The 18,487-nt window shown below is 36.2% G+C and overlaps 1 protein-coding gene across 1 annotated transcript in view; it reads right to left on the bottom strand.

The window, feature by feature from the left end:
- Positions 1-18,487, bottom strand: part of CSMD1 (CUB and Sushi multiple domains 1) — a 1,065,588-nt gene that overhangs the window by 339,115 nt on the left and 707,986 nt on the right. The gene's annotated exons all lie outside the window — the stretch shown is intronic.

Below are 18,487 nucleotides of genomic sequence, written 5' to 3'. Positions count from 1 at the left end.
AGAAATAAACCAAACATGTTGTATTGTCTCAGCAGCTTATATGTTTGGAAAATTCCATTTTTCACCAGCAACAGGTTATAAACTCACCCTACAATATTATTTACTTGTACATATACTACCACTTTATAACATATTTTATTGGTTCACAAGGCTGTCTTTTTCTTTTCCTTTAAAAGTGTAATCTAGCATTTTTACCACACACTGCCATTTCTTAAATAAAGCTGAAGGTGACTACAATTCTTTTTTTTTTTATATAGAAAGAAGAGTTTAAACAAGTTTCTTTAAATAAACTCCTCATTTCCTTAATTAGCTGTTTGATATGCATTTGTTAATCAATACATTACTTGCTTTTTTTTCTGGTAAATGATACTATATTTTTGTTTTGCTTTCAGAGTAGTATGTTTAGTACTGTGTTACAAATAAGAAGAGGCAACAAAACACCCATGGGCATAATGCATTAATAATATGCATTAGAATATGCATTCATAAACATAACCTAAAGGATTTTCCATTAAATTTTGAGAGGCAGAGAGAAAAAGAGGGATCAGTCCACCATCCAGTGTTTGCAGATTTAACTAAATAGGCTTTGTCATTGAGAAAGAGATTAAGATTAGAAAATAACTGCTAACCATGGAATAGTCTACCAGGGTGCTGTTTATATAGAAAAAGAGATTAACTGACACAAAAAATCTTTTCTCTGGCCTTCCTATGCTTTTAATGTGACTTGGAGCAAAACATTTAGGATACCTTTTAAGTGAAACCTAGATAGAACGTGAAGTCGTGACCAGTTTCTTGTTTTTCTTGTTTTTCATTCCCAAAGTTTCTTGTTGAGTGGCTTTCTTAAGATCATACCATTGTGAGGTGTTTTTCCTTTCTGATGACTTTCCCCTGTTTAAAATTTCTGTATATGACAGGAAGTGATATCTTTTATCTGGACTATTAAGAGGACTAAGAATTGCACTGTCTCTCTTTCACAATTAGATAAACTCAGAATAATTCTAGCACTTCACCAAGAAGACAAATTATCACAAAATAAGAAACACCCCAGCTGATGATGATTTTCTTTAGAGGTATTAATTTAACTTCTTTGGTTTTCTATATAACACCCATGTCATAAAACCACAGGAATGTCAGTACAGTGAGCTCAGTTAGTTCTCTCCCTCTCTTTCTTGTTGAAATTAAAACATATGGAAGCTTAAAAATACATTATATTTCTAACAATTCTTATGAACAAAATTAGAAGGGAAAACTGACAATTAATTTGGTTATGAGAAGAATAAAGGAGAAGGAGCTGCTTTTTTTTTCTTTTTTCTTTTTTCTTTTTTTTCTTTTTTTCTTTTTTCTTTTTTTCTTTTTTTTCTTTTTATGGGGTACCTGCTGAGAGAAATGTTCTGATACCAATAGGAAAAAATTAGAGAAGTTCTCTAAATTGGCAGGTAGCAGGTTTAGTAGATATGATCATGGTGACACACAGGTAATATGAAGGCAAACATTTAGTGTTATAGAAATGAATTCTAGTCTGTGTCTTAAACAGCATGATCATTAACATCTCATTCTTTCTACTCATTTTATTGATAGATAAAACTGAGAAGACTCAATACAAGATCTGTGATTTGCTCTACCTGCCTCAACCAAAATAATAATCATACTATAATCAATAAAAGGAACCAGTAAGAGACTGATTCTATAAATGTGTTCTATATCTCATGGTTCAAGCGGCATTCCAAAGGCACAAAATTTAATAGAACAAAGCTGTTAATTTTAAAGGTCTAATTTCTGTGCTTAATACTTCACCTAAATAGTTCCAGCAGCTGTCTTTTTCAATAAAAGAAACATTTTATTTGATTATAAATAATCACATGTATATAATAAATTCAGTTTCTGTGGTAAATCTTGTGATCAAATGCAGCACTGACATCCTAAGAACTGTATTTTACTGGCTAGAATAAAGAGCAAATGTCTAGTTACAATGATTGTGAGGAATGCACCATCCTTCCAAGAAATAAAGTAAGTATATTTCAACTAAATTTTGCTTTATTGCAATTAAAGTTCTCTTAAGTTAACTCTATAAGAAATCTGTCTATCAATATCCCAGAAGCTGCATAAAAATTATAGCTCTCAGGAACTCCAAGCTGAATATTTAATAACTTCCCATAGTACATGGCTTCTTCTGCAATCATTTTATCTTCTAAATACACAAAGGACTTCCTTTTTAAAGTAGCATTTACAAAGCTAAATTCAAAATGGACATGGATCATGGCCATTTACTTCTGTGATCATTTAGCTCAGTTAGCTTTTTTTTTTCCATTGCAGTGTGCAGAAGAGAGACTGTTGCTTCTGCTGATCTGCCTTCATCTGCAAAGAGAAAGTACTGATCTCCACTCCCTTTTGAGTGTCCCAGTCCAGAAGGGACTCCAAAACTGTGAATCCTTAATACAATGAAGCATTTTCTGATAACTTAGTATAAAGCAATTTAGTATAAAATGTCATATTCAAGAGACAGGATTTAGACTTTTTTATTTTTTGAGTTATATTACTGTTTGCACTTTTCAGGCTTCTACTCAGTGAAAATTATTTTGACATTTTGTATAAGCAGGAAATATGTGTAAGATTGTATATGAAGGAACTACCAGAAAATTCAGCACTATTTTTTCTTTTAATATGTTTTTAACATTTTTTCTCAGACCTAACATTTTAACATTTTCCACACTTAACATTTTAAAAAGACTTGTGGGAAAAAAGCCAAAAAAAACCCAACAAACCAAAGTGCAAGTGTTTGTATTACTCATTTGAAAGCTTCCAGTAGTTATCAAGATGTCCTAAATAAACATTTAAATACCATGAATCTACAGAATGGATATCATATGGCACTATTTCAAAAGACAGATGTATGCTTCTCAAACCAAAGTTCAAAAAGTAGAACAGCAGCAGTACATAATTTGACCTGATATTTTTTTTATATAAAGTAACTCAGATGATACTTGAAATAGAACTAGAATGTCTTGTGCCCTGAATTGTCTATCTACAGCTGCTGTAATTACAGACAGTATTCCAGTTGAGAAAACCACTATAACATAGATAAAGGAAGCACCTCACAGAAGAACTTTTCACCAATTAAAAATATACACTTCATCATTTTTGTTAATTATGTAAAGGGACTGTGTAAAGTTATAGAGAATCTAGGTAAAGAACCCATGAAAATTAATGCTTTTCTTTTGTACACAATGACATGCAGTTATACAAATATCTCAGATGGTGTATATTTTTAAAATATACAGCAAAAACATTTAAACCATTATTTCAGCTTGGCTCTTTTCTCATCTTCATTGACATTAGCAGGGTGGATGTAAGCTGCAAAATGTTCCCTCTTACTCTCGTCACTATGACAATAATAATTAATAAAAACCCTAGGCAATTCATCACAATTTTCTATGGCCTCTATGTGTCAGATATGTACTTCTCTCTTGAATATGTAACCTCAATCATTCTGATGGGTCTGTTTATTTAGGTGAAATGCCAAACTGATAATTTCTTTCCCTCTTACACAGTCAGAGACTTATTCATGTCAACCTATTAATTCTCGAAAGAAAGGGGCAAAAAGGCTATGCTGACTCCTCAAATATATTCTGGTCCTCACAATGTAAGTAAACCAAGACAAGCTTTAAATAAACAATTATTTTGGCCACGATCCAAAAGAAGAAAAACTAAGACTCCATTTTTGAGTTTTTTGATCACTGACCACCCTTTAAAAATCAGCATGACTTTCTTATAACTGTTGAAAAACTCACTACAAAAAAACCCCTGGGATTTTATTGATTAAACCTGGTTTCCCAAATTAATTCAAAGCTATAGCTGTTTGCATGCATGACTGAAAGTATACTGTGCCCGTGATCTTCTCTGTTGGGTGTTTTTTTAATTTTTTTTAAAACCACAGGTGAAAAACCATTGCTTTATGAATCAATTAATATAATCAGGTTTTGCACATAATATGCTGGTATCAATAAAGCAGCCAGAAATTCAGTTTACTTTTGAAAAAATTGAATAGTCCTTTATCAGAATCTGTGTTAGATTTTTCCAAAGTCTTCCAACTTGGTGGAACAAGCTTCCTTGCGTCTTTAAACCATTTCAAGATATATTCTATCAGTATCCATTTCTAGCTGCTAACAGGACACTTCAGCTTTACATCTGTGTAGAATGGAGGTCATTCCATTGACAGAAATTGACAGAAATTATCAAATACTGTGAATGAACCTTTTGAAGCCACCTCAGCATACAACTGTACAAAAAAAGTTATGATGTTTTTTCTTAGGTAACTTGAAGCAGATATTCTGTAACCTTGTTGCCACTCCCAGAATGTCTTAAAAATCACAATTTCATTTTGAGATCAGTTTAAAGACAAATACTTGCTCCTCCTTCTGAGGCTGAAAAATCTCATTTCACCCATGACAGCCTGCAGCTGTTAAATAGAAATATGAATCAACTGCAGACTACTGATGTAAAAAGCCAATTCCATTGCTTTGAGAAAAGAAACAAGTAAAGTCTAGTTAGGTTGTGATTGTAGCAATCTTATTTTATTACTTTGTTAGTATTTGTAGGGCAGTGCCGTCCACACTAGTAAACAAAAACACTTGACAATGGGCTATCTCATTTGACATCTGCCTATAGGAAAATGTCAGGTAGGTGAAATAATCACTGCTCAAATTGAACTGACCCATAGAAAGCAGCACAATGGAACATTCTGGATCTCTATGACAATGCATTTCAGCCCCTTTAAACTGAAATGCAGTTAATTTGAGATTAGATGTAAAGATTATTTTATGAGGGTGTGCAACACTGGGACAGATGTTCAGAAAAAAAGTGGCAGACATTCGATCCCTGGAAAAATTCTGTGTCAGGCTGGATAGCTCTGACCAACATGTTGAAGATGTACCTGCTTAATGCAAGGAGGTTGGACTAGATGACCATAAATGTCCTTCCAACCCAAACCATTCTATCATTCTATGATTCTCTGTTTACCAGATAAATTCAAGAAGCTTTGTCAATAATTAGAGGCAGATTTTATGTCCTGCATGTCTTTACTCACATGGTACAAAAGATGAATTTTATTCTTCTGGAAGTATTCCCTATTGAATATTTACTGAATGCTGTCTTTGAAAAATAAAGGCCCACTGTAACTGGGATTTATGTCTTTTTCCATATTGCCCCATGGCGAGAAGAGGGAAGGCAGGGTAGGTGGAGACCAGCACTGCCATTAGTACTTATTTAGGTGATTACCAGTACTTGTGGCTGGTATTGCTACACCATTGACAACAGTAGCAGCAGTAACCACCAGTAGAAGATTGGTTAATGCTTCTGAAATTATTCAGACATGTTAATGGAAAGAAGATTAATTTAGCAGATCATCCCATGATGGTTCTGTATGGTTTTTATGGGCCATTACTGGCAGGTGAAAGCAAAAAATAATTCACAAGCTTTCTTAACCTATTTAGAGCATGAAGTAACCGTAATTGCTGAAGTTGTCTTCCTCTTTCCCAATAGAAAGGTTTGCTGGTTGGTTGGGTTTTGGATTTGGATGTTTTTTGGGTTTTTTTTTTTTGGTTTTTTGTTTGTTTCGGGTTTGTTTGGGGTGGTTTTTTTAGTGCATTGTGTTTTTTGGTTGTGGTGGTGGTGGTGATGGGGTCTTACTGGTTTTCTGGTTCTTGCAGAAAATTAAGGTTTGTCCTTTGTTGTGTATCCTATTTTTGCCCTGATACCTAGAAACCCTGGTGAGGCAGGTGAACAGCAGTGGAGCAGCTACAGAAGTGAAACAGCAACACTTCACCACCACCTCCAGCCTGTGTTTGGATTATATGCAGAGGTCTGCAAGGCTTGCTGGGAAGAAAATATCATCTGTATCTTTCTAGCATAAAAATGACTAGGTCCTGAATTTTTCCTCAAAATGCATAAGACTGCCCACAGGTCTGCATGCAATATGAAAGATGAAGTTTTATGCTGGTTGCATTTGTCCTCTTAAAGATACCCCAGCCAAAGGGAAAACTTTCTTGCTTAGCATACAATGAACAAATGTAAATATCTTTACCATGTAAAATCAGTATTCATGGCAGTCTGGGTAAAATGAAAAATGAAACGTGGCATGGATAAAAAATTGAAAAACATGATGGTGGGCTGGTCTTTGTGAGTTAATATTAGGAAAATATACAGTCTGACCATTTATGAGACTCTGGCAATCACACTCTCACCACCAGAGACTTTCACAGCAGGGACCAGAGCCCCTTCACAGTGGGCAGCTCCAGTGATCTGACCAGTCCCCATTTCATTCCCTGCACACCCCACTCTCCCAGTCAGACCAGGTTTCCTCATGGATTTCACCCTGGGTCTCCCATATCAGTCTCAGATGCCTCATGCCATAATGCCATTTATTCACAGTGAACTCACACTGAAACAGCTCAAGCTGATGCCCCTGAGGAGAATCCCAACCAGGAAACCACTGGGCTTTTACACCCTCACAGTCTCACCAAGCACGAGTCTTGTTTTTCCTCCTTAGTTTCCAGCTCCTGACTCCTCTCTGTGTCCATCCATCTTGCTGGTGTCAATGGTCTTTGCTTCGTTATTCAAAAGGTTTGGCAATTGTCTTTCCTGCTGTGTCTCAGTATTTATTCACCTGGCTGACACCACCCATCTTCATGCCCTCTGCTATCCCAAAGGTGGGCAGTACACAGCCTTTTGTCTCAGGCTCCCACCAGAGCTCAACCTGCAGCCCAGACTCCTGTGCTAGACATATTCCTCAACATTACCAACTGCAGCCATGTCCAGGCTCCAGCAGCTGCAGCGGCTCCGAGGGGAGGCCGGGGCTGCCCCAGCCAGACACAGCCGGTTCCAGCTGGACACAGCCGGTTCCAGCCGGACAGACACAGCCAGTTCCAGCCGGACACAGCCGGACACAGCTGAACACAGCCAGTTCCAGTCGGACACAGCCAGTTCCAACTGGACACAGCTGGACACAACCGGTTCCAGCCAGATCCAGCCAGATTCAGGATTCCTGCCCAGGACAGGGCATGGCTGAGCCACAGCCAGGGTGAGGGCACCACGGGGACTGCATGTGGAAGAGCAGGGTTATGCCGAAAGGAGTGGCGGCCCAGAGCTGGAATGGTACTTGTCTAGAACTCTGCTTCTGTTTTGTGCATGTGAGGAGTTGAACTTGCATAAATACCTACGGCCTTGTTCTAACTCAAGGTATGTAAACAAGAGACTTATTTAGGAAATTCCACCAACTATGTTCATGCAATTTAGAAGTAACTATTTCTCCCTCTTTGCAAAAAGCTTTAGGATAATAATACTCCTAACTGAACAAATCCATAGCTAAAATATGCTAGGATGAAGAGAGAACCACATGCCTTTGAAGAGGAAAAGGAAAAATCCCAAAACAGCAATAGACACTATCAAGATGAGGCTTTTGGCTTCTGTACAAATTTCTCCATGCTCTCACTCAAAGTCCTTAGTACTTAAAGGGACAATTCCCTCCTCCTACCTGCAATTAGTAATGGTTTAAGATTTTTTTTCCTCTTCAGTTTTATCACATAACATAGCAAACACTGGTTAGAGGGAGACATCAAAGCATTCAAGGCCAGGTTGGATGGGGCTTTGAGCAGCCTGACCTAGTGCAAGGTTCTATGCCCATGGAAGGGGGCTTGAAAACAGACAGTTTTTGAGGACTTTTCCAATCCTAAATGTTATGTGATTTTATAATTCTATAATTTACCATGGAACTAAGAATGTGAAGAGGTTAAAAAATTCTTGCTCTTACTAATTAACCATTCTTATCACAGTGGCTTAAGCTGACAGCTAGGCAAACATCAATGTATTATTTATTAAGTCACAGGCAAAATTACTGTGTTTTCCAAACCTAGACGTCAGAAATGAAATATTAAAGTCTGGTTTTGTCGTTTTTAAATTATTTGGGTATTTTAGAATATATTAAATATAAAAATACAGCTAGATATTTGAATACCTTTTAGAAAATCTTACATACTTAAGAATATCTTAAAAAAAAAAAAAAAAGAACACTGATTTCCATTTCATTTTTTTCTCAAATAAAGAACTGCTGATATTATTTATCCAAAATCACCAAAGATTGAAACAAAGAGGAAACAAAAACTGGTCCAGCTGTTTGACTGAACTGCATCCACACTGAACCCTGGCACAATACCATTTGCTTCTGGAGGTATTTGCAACAGCATTTTATGTACCACTTGTGAACTCCTACAACTGCACAGACACAGGCTCTTCAGCCTGTGAGCACCCATAAATATACACACCCATAAAAGCAGGAAATAGGCACAGAAAAGGGAAAAAGAAGTCTATTCATGGCTTTTTTTGAAAACTATTTACAGATGTTTTCTGACTTTCATTTCCTCCCCCCAGGCAGGCAAGGAAAAAGTATATGATGGTATACAGAACTTTTATATTCAGGGTGTAGCATTAAAGTATTGTATAAATCCTAACAAACAAACATCCTATACATGAATATGACATGGCTTTTGTGTCTTCAGGCTGTTCCAGCCACTGACTGTATAATTCATGCTCAAAAATTAGTTTCTAGCCCCCACCATTAAAAGGCCTGAAGCTGTTTTCAGCGTACCTGCCTCTGAGTCTGTTGAATGTATTTGATGAACAAGTTAGGAGTAGAATTTTAAAAGAAATCAAAATCTATGGGTGACAATAGTGATTCAGTTCTGATCTTCTTACAGAAGAGTTTTCTACAGCTTTTAAGAAATGTTCTGCCACTCTCATTGTGCTGCCATGGTTACCAGAAAGAGACTATGTTGTGTTTTTAAACAAACTGCATTGTTTTTTTTTCATAAGCTATACTCAAGTCTTTGATTTCCAAATAAACATACTTTACATATGCTATTATTATTATTTAGAAGTACTTCACTGTGGAAGTGGTAATTTTTAATGATCAGAAAAAAAATCCCATAAAGATAGATCAAGTAAAAATATCCCTTAAGCACATGAAATAAAAAACATTTTTTTGAAAAGAGCATATATTATTCCCACAAATTTTTGATCAAAAAACTGTATTTTTGACATGATGCAAGGAAAACACCTTAAATATTAAATATTTTACAAGTATAAAAATGCAATAGAAGAAAATAAAGCTTTATAACAATGTAAACGTCCAATGGAAAAAAATATTCTGAAATACAAAAAAAATCCACATTTTTATTGAAGTAAGTTCCGTAAATCTAGAATGAAAATTTTAAAAATATATATCCCTTTAGCAAGCAAAATAAATTGAACTTTTGGTAAAATAGTAAAGAAGATAAAATATTGAAGATAGACCTTGGAAAATTCCAACATAAATGTTTTTAAGCCTTTCCCTTTCTATTTGATCAGCAAGAAAAAAAACTATTTCATGTCTAAGAACTAAATTATACAGAGCCACAAAGTATAAATGACTAATAGTCTGTTATATGTTTGCATGCCTTAATATTCAATGATATTCAATTTGTATATCTTATAATCCACTTTTCTATTCCATAAATCTAAATTTTTTGCTGCTGCTTCTCCAGATATCATATATATATTGAAATACACTCACCAGACTTTTACTTCTCTGCTGGTTTTGTCTGGGATAGAGTTATTTTTCCCCATAGCAGATAGTAAAGGGATGTAGTTAGGATTTGTGCTGGTAAGAATTCAGTTTTGTTATTGCTGATCAGTGCTTACACTGAATGAAGGGCTTTTTTCTCCTACACCACTACATCAGTGAGCTGGGGATACACAAGAGGTCAGAAGGGGACACAGGCAGGACAGCTGACCTGAACTGACCCGAGGGATATCCCACCCCATATGGTGTCATGTTCAGCGTATAAAGCTCAGGGAAGAAGATGGAAGGCAGGGATTCAGAGTGACGGCTTTTGTCTTCCAAAGTCACCATTCTGCATCATGGGGGTCTGATTCCCTGGAGGTGGCCGTGGGAAGTGGTGAATTAATTATTTGTTTTACTTTGTTTGCATACACATTTGCTATCTTTAACTCATTTACTCATTCAATTATTTCCCCCACCCTCTGAGGGGGAAGTGACTGAGTGGCTGTGCGGGCCTTGGCTGCCAGCCAGGGTCAATCTACAACTTTTTTGGTAGCTTTTATGTATGGTGTATGGCAAAGAGGAGAGGGAAAAGAATAAAACACTCATTTGTCCTGCCTTGAGGAGTGGCACAGTAATCTGGACACAAGAAGAATCGCCAACTAATTCCATCAATGCTTTTAGCATATCTGAAGAATTTGTTATGTCTATTAATAATTAAGGCTTCAAGCTTCCAATCTAAAATGGCAAGGTATTAATAATGACATTCTCAAAACTTCACAGAAAAATTGTTACACAACCCAAACCGCAACTAGCATTTTTAATATGCATGGTTTTGATTCCTTTCTATTTTGCAATCCTGACTCCTATAATAAGTGTGTTGCAAAAAATGAAATATATATATATAGATAGAATACTAATCTACAACACCAGGAGCTTAGTACACGTAACTAAATTCTAAATTAGTATCTAAATTCACTCATCTTCAACATTTAGGAAGTCAATGAACAGATTTTTTTCTACCATATAAATCTGGACATAAGTTGAAAAGTTTTTTTTTTTCTCTCAGATAATGGATTCATATTACAGAGAACAGTCTATATCTGTTCCTTGTTGATGATCTATATGAGAAGTAACCAAATTGTTCAGAAAGTCATACCTATTGTGCTGGCTTCAGTTGAGGTAGAGTTGATTTTGTTCACAGTATCAAGTATGGAGCTACATTTTGGATTTGTGCTCAGCACAGGGTTGATAATAGAGACATTTTTGTTATTGCCAAGAAGGGCTTACACAGAGCCAAGGCCTTTTCTTCTTTTTGTGCTGCCACACTTGTGAGGAAGTTGGGGGTACATGGGAGGTTTGGAAGACAGAGATGAATGAGACAGATGACTCAAACTGACCAAAGGGATATTCCAGATCATATGGCATCATGGTCCATGTATAAAGTGGAGAGAAGAAGGGGGAAGTGGGAGATGTTTGGAGTGATGGCATATGTCTTCTCAAGTAACTATATGTGTGCTGGGGCCCTGCTTCCCTGGAGGTGGCTGAACACCTGCCTGCCTGTGGGAAGCAGTGAATCAATTCCTTGGTTTGTTGTGCTCGTGTGTGCAGATTTTGCTTTCCCTATTAAACTGTCTTTATCTTGACCCATGAGATTTTATCTTTTACCCTTCTAATTCTCTCCCTGACCTCACTGGTGGGAGTGTGTGAGTGGCTGAGTGGGCTTCGTTTGCTGGCTGGGGTTAAACCACGACCTCGATGAAGAATAGAAATTAAGGCTTTATGTATATTATACCTTAGCATTGCATATATTTTGAGTTTGAGGTTTCACAATTCTGAAAGTTCATAAGCCCCCCCCCCCTTTTTTTTTTTTTTTGTTTTTGTATTTAGATACAAAATGGGATATTGAACACTCATACTTGATATTTTTAAACTCTAATAAGAAAAGAAAAATACATATTTGACCAAAGAATTTATACATCAGTTCATACTGACAGAGCCAAATGCTGTGTTTCCTGAGCATTTAAATTATGATTATATACCCTCAGTAAGCTATGAAAGAGACATTTTTAGGACTAACTGTGCACATGGTTCAACATCACCTGTAGCTTTACCGGATTATGCTTCATGGAAGTATTAGATGATACAGTTTCAATGCAGAAGTATTGAAGCCTAGGGACATGGAGGTGTCCCCACAAAACAAAATTAGCTCTTGGCCAAGAAAATCATGGATACACTGAATTGAAAGTGAAGAACTAATTTAAGTGATCAGGGGACATATATATGAATAAACATGTCCAAGGATTTAGATTTACTGTAGCCTTAAATTGAGGCATCAGTTCCACTTCAAATTCTTTGGTTTATATATAACCAAGAAAAACACTTCAAAAATCAGTAATTCATTGTTAGTGCATTTGAAATATTAATTTTGTAATTTTGGCACCAATTGAAAAAACCCAAACAACAACCAATTAACAAACCAAGGCAGGAAAAGTCTATAATAATGCAATTAAAATTGTTATACACATATTCCAGTGCCTACTTTTTCTTTTTGTGTTACATGTTAGATTTATTTTTCCACAGCCTATTTTTATTACCACCCAATTGGAAAATATAAAAAATGGTATAACAATCATATATCATGCAGACATACACGATGTAAAAAGATGAAAACAGAATAGTTTAGACAGTAGTCACCTGAGCAGTAGACTACTACTGTTGTAGCTAAAAAAGTTAAAAGCAATCTCCAGGCAGGTCAAGAAAAGCCCAAACGAAGCAAGTCTGACAACTTTGTTCTTGCAGTTTGTATAAAGTCAGTAATGGGATAAATACTATGAATTACAAATAATTTTGATAACCCATAAAAGAATGAATATAAATTTGATCATTCTTTTTTTTTTTTTTCTGAATGTTTAATATTAATGTGAATTTACTATTATCTACATTCAAAATTTTAATTCTCATCCATTATGACAAAAGGTAAAGGAACACATGCTTGGGGTTATTGTCATGTAGGAGTATATAATGAAAACCTCCATGGATGAAATTACAGAAAAATTGATAACTGGAAAGTCATCAAGGATTCTTTCAGAGGTTAGACATTTTTCTTTGTCTGATTTTTTACAAATCTACACTTTGCAATGCTGTATTTATCCAGAGCATTTACAAAGATATCTGACAAAGCATGGGGTATGGTACAGAAAATAATCTTTAAATAGTAATTCAAATTCTGAAACCAGTCTGACTGTTTTAGCATGGTCTTTGGTACCAAAAAAATTCAAACAAGGATATTCAGCTCAAACTTACTGCTTTGTGACCGATTTGCCTCTGGTTTCAATAGTAGCTGGATGAGTTTAGAGTTCAGCTTTTAGATATTTCTGAGCTTTCTCTGTGAGTAGGAGTGATTTTGGAGATCATCAAAAGTTTCTAAAATCCACTGAGTGAAGTTACGTGTATCAAAAATTCACTCAATGGTCAGTAGTACACTATGATCTGATGACCTTTTCCTCTTGGGAAAACTGGATTTAGAATGGGTTTTCATCCACCTAACCAAGAATAAATTGTAAGTGGGATCTAAGGAAAGTGTGAAGATGTATTAGCTGTCTTTTAATTTGTATTGTAAGCTATATTTGGTTTTTTTCTTTCTGATTTTTTCTGCTTTTTTTTTTTTCTGGATTTTTAATGGTTAAATACCAATTTGAATAAACACTTGAATTAAAATACCAAGTATGTTAATAATACATGGAATATATCCAGTTTTATTTTAAATCAGCTGACCCTGCATGACTTTTTTGATACATTTTTCTCAATCCTATACTACGAATAAAGTAAGCTAAAATAAGGCCTATGTGAATGTATGTTTTATTTCTTGGAAATGGGCAATATTTGTAAACAGGGGCAATTTGATTTTTGCTTGAATGTGACTTGAATTAGTCACATTCCATAGTGTTAGTCAATATCCATAGTGTTACTTCAATTATGTGATAAAATTTATATAACTAAAATAATCAATCTGACATGAAAAACAATTCCATTGTTAAGAACTTTAAACTGACTATTATTTCAGAGCAGAAATTTTTATTATTTTTATTATTATTTAGCAGAATGATATTATTCATTCCATGCTTTTTCAGACATTGAACAGAAAACATATCTGATCTTCTCACCTTGTTCTATGTCAATAACCTGGGCAAAAGAAAAGGAAGAAGCAAAGTCACTCTGTCCTCTCGTGTTAGTTATCATCTCACTAAGAAACACAGGATCAAAATATTCTACAAACTGACAGCATTTACTTGTTAAAAAAGTAGAAGGTTGTAAAACTATGACTCTCAGCTTCAAACCAGCAACCAAAGCCAGCATTAGAAGAGAGAATACTCTATCCCAGTTCTTCTTTTAAAAATGAAAGAGAGCTTAAAACTGGGTCATCAAAGAGAAGCAGCAAATTAATTTAATAGCTCATCATCTCAGAATATTTTTCATCTGTTTTGACCTTACTCTTTTGGATTAAAAAGTACTACTATTTCTCACAGGTTCACATCACTATCATTAGTGGCAAATAGCAATGACCATGTAAAAGGAGGACACTGTGACCTTCCCTCAAAGTTACACAATGACCCTCAGTTTCAGAATTGTCTCCTTGTTAATTCAGCACCGCCAGAACAGATCTTTCAGAACAGCAATCTTAGTGAGTTAGTACACAGGTAGGAGAGTTTTTATTGCCCACACTGGTCTCATTTTAATTTGGTTTCTCTTCATTAATTGCAAATATACAACAGAAACAGTTCTGCTCCATAGAAATGCACTAAACCTCCCACTGAGCACAATGATTCAATGCAATTTTGAAATTACAGCACAGTTACACATTTTTCTATAATAAAATGTAGTACTCAAAGGCAAAGGAGAAATATTGAGTAAAGCCAGATGCAAGATCGAAAACTAGAAAGAAAATGCAGAAGGTTGAAAAATACTATAGATCTTCGTATTTTCAGGCAATGTTGGATTATTGACCCTATTCACTGGCTGCTGAAGAAATCCCTTACACAAACTGTCATTTCATGATAGAACAAGGTAAAGTGACTTTCCCCAACGAATAATCATCTCTCAACACTACACACACAATCTTTACATAGATCAAAACTTTTCATGGTTCCAGATGGAGGAAAACCATTTTTCAAATAAAATAAACTCAGCATTTTCAATGACTGATCACAGTTAGAGGTAACCTATCAAAGTACAGAAACCCTTCCATAATTTGCCTTTCAGTAAAAGAGTTTGACTGTGCTAGACACCAGCATAATTTTTCAATGACACTGCACCCTAAAGTCTGAAGTACTATATTATGGCATTGAATATTAAAATTGCTGAGAACAAGAACTAGGAATCAGCATATATTTGACTATAGCTTGATTCAAACACATAAAAATATTTTATAATTTCATAATATATATCATATATTATATGATATATATTATAATATTTCATAATATATATATATATATAGTTTTATATATCATTATAAATAGCACATATAAATGAAAGCTACATCTTATGTTTGGAGAGAGAGCAAAAAAATTGAACTTTCTCTTCAGACCTCTCTATGTTTAAGGTGTTTCTATCAGATACAAGTGTCCTTTAGTAAAGTATACCTATTCTTGCATTTTTCTAACTTGTAAAAGTATCTAAAGGTCTAAAATTTTATGGGAATAAAAGAAGGTACATTACAAAGATGAGAAGAAAAAAATCCCATTGCAACTCACTGTCTCTTTTATTTGTTATTCTGCAGATTTAAACCAATGAAATTTAACATTCTTGTTAAAGGAGATAATTTTTAATTAGTTAAACACCTAGAGAAACTTCTAAATAACAGTAGTGAGAAAAAGAAGAGAAGAAAAAGTAATTTTCTTTAACATAGTTGGACAAATGATACTTTTCAGCTATATAAGCTTTTAGTAAATTCATTAGAATGTACAACTAACATTCTTTGAAACTCATAATATGCTGTTTTTAACTGTAACTTTTTAGACAGCAGACTCTTTTTCTTCTACTTTTCTCATATATACTAAAGAGGTGTGTTTTTAAAGTTATGGTTTCCCAAGTTGTCTCGGTTCTAGAAGACAGGTGTCTGCTAGGGAGGGCAGGACCCTCCCTTGGAATGAGAATGCAGACCCCCTCCTGTTGCTGTATTTTATATATTGGTAAAGGTCTGTCTGCACAAACCAGCCTCTGGGATAAGTCGCAATATTAAAGGCTAAAATCCTTGAAACTTGCCTGTAGAAAGTAAAACAATGTTCCTGTGTACAAGGATAAGAATGTAAACTTGTGTGTACTAGCCAACAGTAGCTTGCTCTGCCCGCAGACCCTGTAGAACCCTATAAAAGGTGTGCTAAAGATAGAAATAAACGGCATTCACAATTACTTCTGTGAAGACTGGTGAACAGCTCGGGGGTCTTTCAACACCCTCCCTCCGAATTATTATAATTCTGAAATCAAAGGGCTTTCAGGCGAAGATATGGGGATAAGAATAACAGTTCTTTACTAATATTTATAACAAGGCAAACAAACAACAATAACTACAGCAGTAGCAAGAAAACAGAACCAGGGACCCTGGGACAGCCTTCTTGGCTGAGAGGGATGGAGGAGAGGCTTTGTTTTCACAAACCCCTCGGGCGGGCAGTCCCAGTGCTCCTGCAGGGCTCTGAGGAACAGTCGGCTGGAACAGCAGGGATGAGCTGAGATCCCAAGCCAGTGGACAAGATGTAACAGAAGCTCCATGGATGTGGCTGGCACTGCCACGTGTCCCACCAGGACAGGAGGTGCAGGGTCCACAGAAGCAGAAGCAGCAGAAGAAGCAGAAGCAGAAGGAGAAGAAGAAGCAGAAGGAGAAGCAGGAGAAGAAGAAGAAGAAGAAGAAGAAGAAGAAGAAGGAGAAGAAGAAGAAGAAGAAGAAGAAGAAGAAGAAGAAGAAGGAGAAGAAGAAGAAGAAGAAGAAGAGAAGAAGAAGCAGTAGCAGCAGCTGTCTGGGTTATGGTGAATTTCTTTCCCCAAGGTCTGAGTGTGTCCTACTCTGAAGCCGAAGAAACGAGCCCACTAGCAGCTGCCCCCACCCTCCATTTTACCTGCCCCTTTTCCCCCTGGGCCCAGCCAAACTCTATTTTGTCAAGCACCCAATAAGTACCATCAGTCAGGTTTCCCTGCAATTAATGGGGAAAAATCTATAGGTGAGAAGGAACAAAAGGAAAGACACCTAACCCCCAACACAAAGTATGTGCAAGGCTTCTTCAAAGAAAAGGAGCAAACAAAAAAAAAACCAAAAAAGCAACTCTACATAAATATCTTTGTGCATACAAGAAAGCAAAAGTGATAGGCAAAAATACTAAGAAGCTCAGCTCCTACAGGTTCATTTTATTGAATCATAGAATCATAAATGTTAGTGAAAGATCTCCAGGATCATTCTGTTGAATCTTTGACTGAACTACACCTTGTCAACTCAACCATAGCACTAAATGCCATATCCAGTCATTTCCAGGAATGGTGACTCCACTACCTCCCTAGGAAGACCATTCCAATGCCCAAATTCTCTTTCATGAAGAAATTCTTCCTGATGTTTGACCTGAACCTCCCCTGGCACCGCTTGTGCCCATTTCCTCTTGTCCTAGTGCTGGTTGCCTGGGAGAAGAAACTGACTCCCACCTGGCTCCAGCCTCCTTTCAGTAAGTTGTGGACAGTGTTAAGGTCTCTCCTGAGCCTCTTTTTCTACAGGCTAAACAACCCCATCCCCCTCAGCTTCTCCTCATATGACTCATTCTCTGGACATATCATCAGCCTTGTTGCCCTTCTCCTCTGGACACACTGCTGTTTCTGATACAAGCCAGAATGTCACTGGCCTTATGTGCCACTTGGGCACACACTGTCTCATGTTCAGCTGGCTGAGGACCAGCAGCTCCAGGTCCTTTTCTGCCTTGCAGCTTTGCCAGCCACTCTGCCTCCAGCCTGTAGCACCGCAGGGGTTGTTGTGACCCAAGTGCATGACCTGGCACTTGGTCTTGTTGAACTTCAGACCGTTGGTCCAGACTGTTCAGATCCCTCAGTCAACACTCCAGCCCAATATGGTGTTGTCTGCATATCTCATCCAGATAATCAATGAAGATATTAAACAGGATTGGCCTCAATACTAAACTCTGGGACACCACTTGTGACTGGCTGCCAGCTGGTTGTCAGCCGCCACCACTCTCTGAGCCCAGACAGTTTTTAACCCAGTGAAGAGTGCACCTTCAGAGGCATGGGCTGCTAATGGACTGTCCATGGGAGACAGTATTGAAAGATTTACTGAAGTTCAGGTAGACTTTACAGTAATTCAGTGATGGTTTAACCCATCTTAATATTTGCTTATAATGTAATGCTGGTTAGGACATTGTCTCAGGAGGAGTGGCACCAAAATCTTTTGTTCAGCTCTAATATGTTGTTAAATAAATATCTTTATGGCAAATAGAATAAATTATGTAAGAAAATCTAAAATATTACTCTGTAACATATTATATTCCAGGGAACAGTACAATCAAAAATGGAAAATTTCAGTTTGATTAAAAGTAATAGTCAAATTGTAGTACATACACATACTATGTTCATTTGGACTCTGCAACCCAAAGGTAAGCATCACAGAGGCCTCAGCAATTCTTATGACCCACAAGTTTAAATTATCATTATGTAAACTAATCTTTTTACGTAAACAGCATTAATAGGAGAGATTTTAAGTCATCTTTTCTCTTTAAATTCTGTGGAAGGCTTCTAATATCAGGCATTTTTACTTCTTCATAAGCATTTTTACTCCTTATATATTTAAAACAAGGATCCATTACATGACTGTCACAAAATAACACTCTCTGTAGTATTCCCTGTTGA

The sequence above is a fragment of the Pseudopodoces humilis genome, chromosome 3, assembly GCF_049639895.1.
Source record: "Pseudopodoces humilis isolate 2021_Gansu_Grassland_sample_001 chromosome 3, ASM4963989v1, whole genome shotgun sequence".
NCBI lineage: Eukaryota > Metazoa > Chordata > Aves > Passeriformes > Paridae > Pseudopodoces > Pseudopodoces humilis.
Note: the sequence above shows the minus strand (reverse complement) of the source record. Positions and strands in the feature narration are given on the sequence as shown.